This window comes from Ochotona princeps, chromosome 6 (assembly GCF_030435755.1).
Source record: "Ochotona princeps isolate mOchPri1 chromosome 6, mOchPri1.hap1, whole genome shotgun sequence".
Classification (NCBI taxonomy): Eukaryota; Metazoa; Chordata; class Mammalia; order Lagomorpha; family Ochotonidae; genus Ochotona; species Ochotona princeps.
The window spans coordinates 24,445,981-24,458,322 of NC_080837.1; the positions used below are offsets into that span (position 1 = coordinate 24,445,981).

The 12,342-nt window shown below is 45.0% G+C and overlaps 1 non-coding gene across 1 annotated transcript; it reads left to right on the forward strand.

The window, feature by feature from the left end:
• Positions 1–232: 232 nt before the first annotated feature.
• On the forward strand, positions 233–377 carry LOC118759402 (U4 spliceosomal RNA). Its single transcript, XR_004996181.2, has one exon. It is a non-coding gene; the product is annotated as a U4 spliceosomal RNA (small nuclear RNA).
• The last annotated feature ends 11,965 nt before the right edge of the window (positions 378–12,342 follow it).

The following is a 12,342-nucleotide window of genomic DNA, read 5'->3' on the forward strand; positions in this document are numbered from 1 at the left end:
AATGGCTGGAGATGGACCAATTCAAAGCCAGGAGCCTCTTCCAGGTCTCTCAAGCAAGTGCATGGGCCCAAGAACTGAATAGGAAGCAGAGCAGCAGCTGGGACACAAACCAGCACCTGCATGGGCTGCTAGTACCACAGATGGAGGATTAGCGTGCTGAGCCACTACCCCAGCCCCTATAGTTTTGTTTTAAATTTTGTATATAATGCAGCCTTTAAAATGACAAGTTTTCAGCTTTGCGCAGTGGCAGTATTATAGCCAATAAGGCTTACCTGAGGCACAATTATTGTTAATTGAAAACTTTCCTCAATACCCCACAATGATGACTTAAAACACAGTTGCCATTGGCAGTTTTTAAAATTAATTACATTGTATTATGTGTCACTGTTTCATAGGCTCTGGGATTCCCCCAGCCCCTCTCCATATCCTTCCCCCATGGAGGATTCCTCCACCTTGCTGCAGTATTACAGATCAAATTCAGTTGAGATTCTTTCATTGCAAGCATATACCAAGCAAAGAGTCCAGCATCTAAATGTCCAGATACATTCAACGGTTTCTTGGGGAGATCATCTCTGGTCTGTAGGTAGAGCTGGCAGAATATCATCCTGATCAATTAAAAGCCCCAACATAACATCAATGACAATTTACAACATTATGGAATTAATTGTCATGGTATTGAGTAACCAATATGTTACAAGACGCAAGTTCTTAACCACATCTGTGACTACTTCATTGACATTTTGATTTTAGTTTATATACTACCAGCTTCTATACACCTTAAAATGGCTATAGGGTACTATTCAGCTGTCTCGTGTCTATCCTCATTTTATTATTTATCAGTCCATAGCATTGAAGGATAATTCTACTGAACCTGGCAGATTTTAGGATAGTCTAAACTGGGTTATAACTCTAGTAAGGCATATGTCAACAGTTGAGGTGCAGAACTGTTTTAGGAGGGGTGTGTAGAGAAATCTTCCATTCCCCACTGAGGAGTATCTAATCTCTGTGTCCTATCTAGTAAGGTATATGTGAATTCACGCTGACCATTTCTTGTCTGGTTCTAAGCTTTTCTTGTTGTTCTCTGTCTATTCTGATTTTGTTTGTTTGTTTCTTTTGGGGGGAGACCTCTGGAGCAACCCTGATGGTCATTGCCAGAGAAGATGGGGATCCAAAGTTGGAACTAAGTAAGGACCACTGGGAATTGGAGTGTCTTCGGAAGTTGAGGACTCTAAGGTTACCCACCCCCGTTGGGATTTACCACGATGGAAGAAGCCCAAATGCTTCCTCACAGGATCCAAGGTCATCGGAAGAACAGCTAGGAGCCCTGAGCAGTCCGTAGACACAGAAAAGCAGCAAACTTCCTTTGGGACTAGGGAGAGGAGCTTTCTCTGCTTAGTTTCAACTTTGGATCCCCATTGGCAGTTTTCGACAAGCTCTTTGGAGACTGATAAAAAAGAATAAAATAGATAGATAGATACATAGATAGAGAAATAAAATTAGGAGTTTTCAAGGAAGAACGTTAGACTTCCACTATGGTCTCTGTAGCCCCAGCTTCTGGCTCACCACTCTTCACCTCTGTGATCCTCTGCTGAGGCTGCACCGTTGTCTGTACAACCTTTCTCCCACTTCCTGTTAGACAATTCCCAGGATTAGGGAGACACCAGGAGTCCTATATAACTAGATTGTTGATGGTACTGATCTTGACTGAACCTGTTGGCCATTAGGTCTGAGGGCCACATGGACCTATTTTGACCCCCACAATGCTAAAGTTGGTATTATTTTCCCTGTAGGACCAGTGTAATGCCCTGAGCTCAGTGAGATCGCTCCCACCTCAGTGTGTGCACAGCTCACTGTTGTCCCTGTAGTCTTAAAGTTTTTCTACACTGTACAAAATGGTGCCTGATGTGCCACTACTAGAGTTCCTGATCTGCTGGCCATCAGGTCTGAGGGCTACCTGGACCCGTCTTGGGTGGAACCTATGGAATACCACGTTGTTGCAGTTTGCTGAGTCAGAAATAAGTTGACTCCCAGCTCGGTGCATGCACAGTCCTGTCCCATAGCCTTTGTTTGCTTAAACAAAATGGTTCCTGATACGGCTCTAGGAGGCAGACCAGGCTGTGAAATCCACCCTGTTCCCACACTGCCCATCTGGGATCTGCTGCTCTGTCTCTGCTCCTGGTCAAAGTAAACAGACCAGCAGGACTGGCAGTTGTTTGTCTGGGTTCACCTCCCAAGCTCCCAGTGAACGTCTCTTCCCACCTTGTTGCTGGTGGAGTTTCACCTACCGATGTTCAGATCGCCGTTTGCTCGATGCTGCTGCGTTATCAGTTGCTGTAGTACCACACCATTGTGTCTGCTTCTTTCTCATGTCTGTCAGTCTCCTGGTGCCCCTCTACTGTCATTCTGTCCTCTCCTATTTCCTGGAATGTGCCTTCTCTGCTTCATCCTGGCTAATGTTTCTCCGTCTATTTAAATGTGTCCTTCCCCTATTCTGCCATCTTGATTCTCCACCAAAATATCTTCAAGTATTGCTCCGCATTTAAGCATCTGGTGCCTTTCCAAATCTTTGTGGGTTTTTTGTTTGTTTGTTTTTGTTGAAATACACACAGCTATAGTATGTTTGTGTACCAATCACACAAATCCTCACCCACCCCATTTCAGCTTGCTTCTTGGGACACATTTGCAGGGATACTGTTACTATTACAAAAGACATGGTTAGACTATTGGGCTATGATGGCCATTTTATTTTGTCTGTGATACTTTCACTTCTCTTGTCATCTGGTGCAGCAGTCCCTTTGTGTGGGTCTGAGAGGAGTGACCTAGAGAAGGTGGTCACTCGTGGTCCCCTCTTCCCCCTCCCTGCCCTGACTATCATAGGTCTTTCAATGTCCTGTACCCCACTAGGCAGTGTTGGGTTTGTGAAGATTGGCACATGAGATGTGAATTGAGTGTACCCAATCAGCCACGAGTTGAGGAAAAAAAGATACAGCTGTTCTTCCTCTTAATCTTGAGATGTAGAGTGTAGGCTTTGAACAGTCCAAATCTTTCATCTTCACTGCTATCCAAACCTCTATGGTCCCTTGAACTTACAGTAATTTGATTTTACTTACAAAAGGAAATTCTGATCAACATATACTCTGCAAACCTAACTGAAGCTTCAGATTCAGTCTTTGCTTTCCAAAGCTTGTGTCGGTCTGAACAGTAAACTCCATGACACACTCCACCCACTTTGGTGAAATCCTGAAACTCACACTGAGGTGGGCTTGGAGCCTGGCCATGGCTTTCTGTCATGCTCCAGAGCCACCTCCCCTGCCTTCTACTACCTCCTGCAGTGATGGGAAACAAGGAATAAATAGGGCTGAAGAGAATTTTTAAATAAAATATTCATCATATTTATTTGGAGAGGAAAGAGAGAAAGGGTGACCTTCTGCCTGCTGTTTCACTGCTCAAATGGCTGCAGTGGCGGGTGTTGAGCCAGACCAAAGCCTGGAGTCAGGAGCCTTGAGCCTTATCTGGGTCTCCTATGTGGGTACAGGGACCCAAGCACTCGACCCATCCTCTGATGCTCCCCAGGCAAATTAGCAGGGTGCTGAATTGGAAACCAAGCAACTAAAACTTGAACCAGCACACACATGGGCTGCTGAAATTGCCAATGGCAACTTTTCCTGCCATACGGCAAAGCTGACTCATAAGAATTTTTTCCGAACCAAAGGTTTTGTATTCTAGTCCTAAGACAGTAATGAATCAAACTTTTTACACCATAGTTTGTTTCGTTTAGTGCTTTTTGAGATCCAGGTGTTCTTCTTTTTTTTTTTTTTTTAAAAAAGGTTTATTTTTCTTTTTTATTGGAAAGGCAGATATACAGGGAGGATAAGAGACAGAGAGGAAGACTTTCCGTCCGATGATTCACTCCCCAAGTAACCACAATAGCCGGTGCCAATCTGAAGCCAGTAGCTTATTCCTCCAGGTCTCCCAGACGAGTGCAGGGTCCCAAGGCTTTGGGCCATCCTCAACTGCTTTCCCAGGCCACAAGCAGGGAGCTGGATGGGAAGTGGAGCTGCCAGGATTAGAACTGGTGCCCATATGGGATCCCGGGCGCTTTCAAGGCGAGGACTTTAGCCATTACGCTATCGTGCCAGGCCCATGAGGCAGGTGTTATTTTTACTGGCAGCCATTTTAATCCCTTTAACAATCCCACAATGTTGTTGTTACGCCTAGAAAAGAGTGAGATTCAATTCAGGGGAGATTGAGTGCACTGCCTGAGTTCATGTGTTAGTGAGAGATGCAGCCAAGACGTGGGCCTGCGTGGGGACATTTGCCTTTCTGGTGTGGTGCTCACTGCTCTGCAGGCGGTCCTGGCAGTGGTTCCCTCCCCCCATAGCAGGTGCAGAACAGTAGATACTCTCATAGATGCTTATTAAATATCCAAAACACTACTGCCATGAAAAGCGGAATGTTTTATATAGCTCCGTGGGCAAAGGAAACCCTTTGAGTGCTTTTTCTTGCAGTAAAGAACTTGGTCAAAGCAAAAGGAAGATGGAGCAAGCATTTGGTATGACAATCAGGATGCCATTTGGGATGCCACATTCCACACCAGAAGGCCTGGGGTTCCACTGTGGGTCCAGGTTCCTGTTAACATACATGTTACTAGGAAGCAGGTAATGGCTGAAGAAGTTGGGTTGCTGTCTCTCACATGGTAGACCAGGATTGAGTTTCTGGTTTGACCTTTAGCCAGCTCCAGCCTTGGCTATTTGCGGGCAGCTAGTGAGTGACCTGACCAGTAGGTAGAAGTCTGCTCTTCTCTTTCTCTCTCTCTCTAACTCTCTCGACTCTCTCTAACTCTCTCGACAAATAGGGAGGCATTGGTACACATAGTCTTAATAGATTTTGAAAGATGCTTCAGGCCCTGCACCGTGGCCTAGCAGCTGAAGTCCTCACCTTGAACATTCCTGGATCCCATATGGGCACCGTTTCTAATCCCAGCAGCTCCACTTCCCATCCAGCTCCCTACTTGTGGCATGGGAAAGCAGTTGAGGATGGCCCAAACCTTAAGACCCTGCACCTGCATGGGAGACCTGGAGGAGGTTCCTGACTCCTGGCTTCAGATTGGCACAGCCCCGGCTGTTGCGGTCACTTGGGGGTTGAATCATCAGAAGGAAGATCTTCCTCTTTGCCTCTCTCCTCCTCTCTGTATATCTGACTTCGCAATAAAAATAAATCTTAAAAAAAAAAAAAAGATGCTTGAGCCACCAAATGCTATCCAAGTGCTTGTGTGTATTAAAGCACTGGTGAAGTTATTTTGTGCAGTGAGTGTAAAATGTGTCAGCTCTACTTGTATTCCTCATGTGCTGCATTTGTAAGTTATATGTTATGATTTTCTGTACGAGTCACAAATTTATAGACATTGTTTTGGAACTCTGAGCATAAGATTTTAAGACACGATGGAGGGCTATAGCTGGATTTGTCAGGTGCTCAAGCACTCAAGTTTTTATAATGCTTTTAGGTGAAATACTGGTATTATTTTAACATTTCAGTATCTTGCATTGCAAATGCCCCATTCTGCTTTTCAGCCACTCCCTAACAGCCTCCATAACAACAATAACGTGGTAAATTTGGGAACAGTAACCTTCACCTGTCTACTTCACAGCAAGTAAAGATTCCATTCTGTTTGCACTTAGTGGCTTTTTCTTTATTCTCTGTTCTTATTTCCATCACTGAACTTGAGGGTTTCCAAGCATTTTTTCCTGTCAGACTCATGCCATTTTAAAATGAGACCTTTTACTACCTGGATCCAGTGTCAAAAGTCTCTGCTTATAACTCCTATTAATAACAGAGCATCCTTACTTACTCTGTCCATGGCTTTCACGGACCTCCTCTGCCAAACAGAGTTAATAACATGTTGGCAATTATGCATTTTAAATGAGCTTTGCTGCATATGAAAAGGATTATTAAACTGTTCTGTGAGACATGAAGTGGAAACAATCATGCAAGAAAAGTGAGACTGCTAGCTACAACTGTGTTCTCTACGAATAAACAGGCAGAGCGTCTTTGGCTTGTTGACATTAACTGCAATGAAGTCAGGAAAGGGGCTGGTGCCTCACTAATAATATCTTCAAGGCCTCCCATGAGCAGGTTTGCAAATAACTAACACTCGAGTTACACAGCCATTTGGCCCGACCTGCGTGATATCAATCCGTGTGACATTTAATAACAGTGTAATTATGCAGCCTTTTAACCTTTTCAAATGCAGCTCCAATTTGAGATAAGAAACAAGTGACAAATCTACATATTTTCTTCTTCTAAATTTGCATAAAGCTGGGTAGCTACATCGTCACTGAATAAATATTTATCATGAGAAAATAAAATGTTTCCTTAGGAACACAACCAAGTGCCACTTTAGTGATCGCTTATTGCTGTGCTGTCTACATCTTATCTTACTTTACCTCTGTAATTGTTCACTTTATTTTAAACCACACAGATAATTTACTCAGAAGTCCTGGGAATCAATTAGTTTCCTCATATATAAAAATAAAAGGATAGCAGATTGTTTGCATTCAAGCTTTAAAAAAATTATTTATTTTTAATTTAAGAAAGACATCTATGTGCTGGCTAACCCTCCCCTTTCCTCCCAACTTAACCACCACCACCACCACCAATGCCCGTCACATCCAGGGATGCTCCAAGCCAAAAACCAGGATCTCAGAGCTCAATCCAGGGCTCCCAGGGGGGCAAGAGGGATCCACATATTTGGTTCACCACCTGCTGCTTCCTGATATGTGCATTAGCAGGTAAAATTGGAGGCAGAGTCAGGACTTGAACCCAGTACTGTCACATCAGATGTGGGTGTCCCAGGCAGCATCCTTAGACATCACCATTCAACAAAAGAGCACTGCTCAAAATTTTTAAAATAAGATTTATTTAATTTGAAAGTCAGAGTTATGGAGAGATAAAGGAGAAACAGAGAGATCTTCCATTAAATGGTTTACTTCCCAAGTAGCCACAATGATTGGAGCTGAGCTTATGTGAAGTCAGGAGCCTGGAGCTTTTTCTGGGTCTCCTATGTGAGTCCAGGGGCCCAAGGACTTGAGCTATCTTCTGCTACTTTCCCCGCCATAAACAAGAGCTAGATCTGTAGTGGAGCAGTGAGGAACAGAATCAGTGTACACACAGGATGCTAGCACAAGTGGATTAGACTTATCTGCCACTGTGAAAGCCGCACCACCCCCCACCAAATTTGTTTTCAAGTTTAACTTCCACATGTATCTTTACATGTATCTAATGGTAAACAAGAGCTGTTGCGGCTGACACCAACCTGATTCCCCTTTCCCTTCAGTCCACAGGAACTATAGAGAGCCCTATGAATATTTAAAAGAACTAAAAATATTTAAAAGAATTAGGACGTGAGGTTAGCAAGGCCACAGGATACAAGATCAAACTAATAATGAAATTAACAAAAGAGTTCCATCCCCAATAACAATCAGAAGAATAAAGTATTTAAGACTGTAGTTGATGGAAGAATAAAAAGCCTGTACACTGAATGCCATTAAAGAGAGAAATTAAAAACCTAGTTAAAGGGAGACATATACCATGGTCATAATGTGGAAGAGTTAATATTGTTAAGATGGAAATATTCCCAAATTAAAAAGTCAATAAAATGCCTATCAAAGTCCCAGTACATTTTCTATACAACTTGACAAATTGAACATAGATTGTAAAGTGAAACTAAAAATGTTTTTAAAGTAGCCCTTAGACTTTGCAAAAACAACAAAACTACAGGCCTTCTACTAGTTTAAACACTAAAAACAAACAGCAAACAAACAAACAAACAAACAAAAACCCTAACCCAAATAGCCCAATAGAATAAAACTGCCGGGCCCAGTGGCGTGGCCTAGCAGCTAAAGTCCTTGCCTTGAACGTCTGGGATCCCATATGGGCGCCGGTTCTAATCCCGGCAGCTCCACTTTCTATCCAGCTCCCTGCTTGTGGCCTGGGAAAGCAACCGAGGACAGCTCAAAACCTTGGGACCGTGCACCTGTGTGGAAGACCCGGAAGAGTCTTCTGGCTCCTGGTTTCAAATCGGCTCAGCTCTGGCCTTTGAGGCCACTTAGGGAATGAATCAAAGAATGGAAGATCTTCCTCTCTGTCTCTCCTCCTCCTCTCTGTATATCTGCTTTTCCAATAAAAATAAATAAATCTCAAGTTTAAAAAAAAATGAACTATACCATTTCAGAGCTTAATACTGTGTTGGCATAAAGACAGCTTTGGAAATCAGTATAAAACTATCGGGAATTCAGATATAAAAGTGCACATTTGTGGTCTGTTGCCTTTAAATAATTATTCGTGGTATGTATTTCAGTTTTTTCCATTTGAGAATTTTTAAATTTACTTATTTCGGGGGAGTCTGACAGAGACAAGGAGTCAGAGTTCTTACCTGCTGGTTCACTCTTGATTGCTTGAAACAGTTGGGGATTGGCAAAGCTGAAATGGAGAGCCAGGAACTAAATGCAGGTCTCCCATGTGGGTGGCAGGGACTCAAGGAACTAAACCAGCACCGCTTCCTTCCAGGGTCCACAATGGCATGAGACTGAAACTAGGAACTAGGTCTTGAACCCAGCTACTCTGATATGGAATAGAGGCAGCTAAACTGCTAGGTGAACACCTGTCCTGGCAAATATTCTAAAATAGTTCACATGGAAAAGATACTTTGAGAGACAAAGAGATAGAGAGGGGGGGAGAGAGAGAGGGAGAGAGAGAGAGAGCGAGCGAGAGTGAGCAGGACTAATTGGATCTGTCTCTGTATCAAGTATCTATCTGTCTACCTTCCTATTTACTTACATATCTAAGGCCCATACATCATATCACACACACAAAAATAGCTCAGAATGAATCATAGATTTGCCTGCAAAACTAAAACTATACTCTTCTAGAGGGACATATGCAATAAAATTTGTAGATGATGACTCCACTACAATTTTTAAATTTCCTCTTTAAACATGCCATTAAATGCTAAAAACACAATATATAGGTTGGAAAAAACTTCCAAATAGTTTATTTAAAAATGGACACACATCCAGAATGTGTAAGAAAATATGTAACTCAGTAAGACAAATAACACATCACAAAGTGCACCAAAATTTTAATGAACACTTCAACCAAGAAGCTTTGCAAATGGTTATAAGCACCTGTAGTACTATCCAAGACTTCGAGTTTCTGGTCTTCCATATAGAGACCCTGCTGGTTGTCATTATTGTCCTTACAAGAAGAGAAAACTTGGGCTAGACTGGATGGAGCTTCCAGCAGCGTGGTAGATGCTGCGGGAACCTGTGTCAGGTCAGACTCAATGCTTGGGGCCCTAGCCGTGGCCACAGCTGCCAAGCAGTGAGTGAATTCGGCAGTTAGCTATGGGGGTCTTGGGGGGTGGAATTACTGCCTGGAGAATCCATGGATAAGGTCACTGTACGTGTAGGTCAGGAATAAATCCTGAACGACTCCCAACGACAGGGCCATTGTACTTGTAGGTAAGCGAGGGGACTAAAGACCTGGTGGTTCGGAGGGGAGAGACCAGAAGATCTGTATGGGTCAGACTCATGCGCCAGCCCACATGGGAGTCCTGTGTAGGGCTTGTTAGAATGAAACATTGCTGACCATCACATGCCAGTCTACATGAAAACTAGGGCTGGGGACCTGTCTCGCAGGGCAAGATCCCGGTACCTGACTAAATGTCAGAACAGGGAACAGGTTGCATTAGGCAGGGCAATGACACTAACCAGCACTTGAGAGAACCAGGTCCTGGGGTAGATTCTGTGGGGGATACGTGTGCCAAACCCTGTGGAAATACAAGTCCTGCTGGTTAGCTCAAGAGTTGGGGTGGTGAGGGGCTGAACTAGATGTGACCATGGAACCTGCCATACTCACAGGTACAGGGACTGAGAATAGTCTGGGCAGATCTAGGCTGCAGCACAAAAGATCTATGACTGGGACCAGGCCTTTTTGGGGAGTAAAGGGGATGTCCTGGCTAGATTGTGGTTCCCACTGGTGAGTGCAAAGGCCAGAGAGGGGGCTGCAGTCTGGTCTGGTCTAGACATGGCTGCAGTGTCCCTTGGCACAAGTGTGGACTGGGTCTATGGTATACCAGACTGGGCTAGACTTCTGCACCCACTGGTGCTTGTAGGAACCAAGGTAGCTGTGGGTTAAGTAGGATTCTGCCCCTGCTGAGTCATGTGTAAGCTGTGTCTGGAGGTGGATCAGGCTTGTCTGGGCTGTAACACCCAACAGTAAGAACTGGAAAAGAGTAGAAGGGCAGTCAGGAAAGGCCACTGTTACTGCCCAGAAAGGAGGTGGACTAAGTAGGGCTGGGTCATGGATGCACTGATGGGTGAGAGATCTTGCCTTGGGAGAGGATCTGATGGAGGAGTTTGGGGAAGTCCTCTGTCAGGACGCAGTCCCTGCACATGAGTGCCAAGAACTACAGTAGGGAGTAGCTCATACAAGGCCAGGGAGTATACATTGGCACAGTGGCATACATTTGGCACAGGCTCAGGGCAAACCAGGCTGGGCCAGTTCACATCACCCACTGGTTAATCCAAGCACCAGAATGTAGTGTGGATCGGGCCAGGTTGGGTCACAACACATACTAGTTCACAGGAGGGCTGGGACCGGAGGTCAGCTGGCTGGGCTAGTCTTTAGCCCCCACCAGCATGAGCTAGAACTGGGGGTAGGTCATGCAAGACTGGGCTGCAGCACCCAGCCAGCACATGTGAGACCTTTGAGTGGGGGTTGCCGAAGCCAGTAAGGGGGCTGTGTGGGGCTACCCTGCTGGACTACCACTCCCACTGGTGAGTGTGAGTTGGGATGGGGCAGACCAGGCTGGGCAGGGGTACAATGCCTGTTGGCCTCATGTGAGTTGGATCATGGGAAAGCTAAGCTGGGTTGACTATTCCTACTGGTATATACACAAGGCAGAGTGAGATTGGGTTGGTTTGGCTTTGCTGCAGCATTAGCAGATGCTGGCACTGGGGGCTAATTCTGTTGAGCTAAACTGCGGAACTACCTGGAGGGTGCAAGATCCAGAGGTGGGAGTAGGCCCATTAGGAAAACAGTGGCACCTCCCTCTTGGGTTGCCACTCTGACTGGTGAGTATGAGAACCAGGACTGAGGAAGGCATGGCTAGACAGAGAGTGGCACCCACTGGCACATGTGTGGACTGGATAGTGGGGCTGGTTGAGTTGAACTGTTCCCATTCTCATACATGTTCCCATTGACATGTATGAGAGCTCCATGAGATGTGGAATGGATTGGACTAATCTGCTATACTTGTTGGCAAGCAGGGGAACCAGGGCAGGGGCAGACCTGGTGGGAGTTATTGTGGGTCGCTCTGACTAGGCAGCTGTTCCCACTGGTATACGTGAAAGTTGAGTGTGTGGTGGGCAGGATCGGGCTGGGCTGCAATACCCATTGGTTTGTGTAGAACATAGGGCTGGAGTCAGAATTGACCCAGAAATTACAACTGCCAGCATATGCATAAGCTGATTGGGGTGATGGACTGTGCCAGACCCTGTGTTGGCAAATACACACAAGAGTAAGGTCTGGGATCACCTCAGATTAAGTTTCTTTGGGGATCCCCCAAACTGAATTGCTGGGCTCCAAACTCCAACCGTGGAGAGAATTGTGGGTTCCATGGTCTGACTGTGTAGTACATGTGTCAGGCCTGGGCCTCCTCAGTGGCTTAGATGGAGCAGTGGGCAGCGTGTCCAGGTGCACACGGAGGATATGGCAGTACATTGGAGTCTGCAGAGGACAGCTGGTACCACAACAGAGGACAGAGGACAGAACAAATTGATCAACTAAACTACTCCAGCCAAGTATTGGCAGTGTGTATCTGGGCAAATGGATACTCTAAGGTGGACTACGTCCATCAGTGGATTCTGTAAACATTTCATCATGCTTGGAGTGGCAAGACCAACAGTAATTCAGAACTGTTGAACTATCAAAAATTCTTGAGCAGGAACCTCAGTGCATTCCCTGTAACAGGGACCCTGGTGTGGCTGGGAGACTGGCTGTGTCTTCTCCCCTTATCTCCCACCTTCCCCCAGATACAGGAAGGAAAAGAGAATGTGGAAATGGTGATCTCACTCACCTTCCTGTAGTCTTTGGCCCTTATTGCCCTAATCAACTATGTAAAAATCATCAAAAATAAAAATAATTTTTAAAAAAGAAGAGAAAAATGAGGCAAATGGACAATAAACAGCACATTAAAAATAGATCTATCAGATTATTGAGATCACAGGTCAAAGTGCTGCAACCAAAATTGGACAAGCAGGCAAATGCAGAGAGGTATAGCAT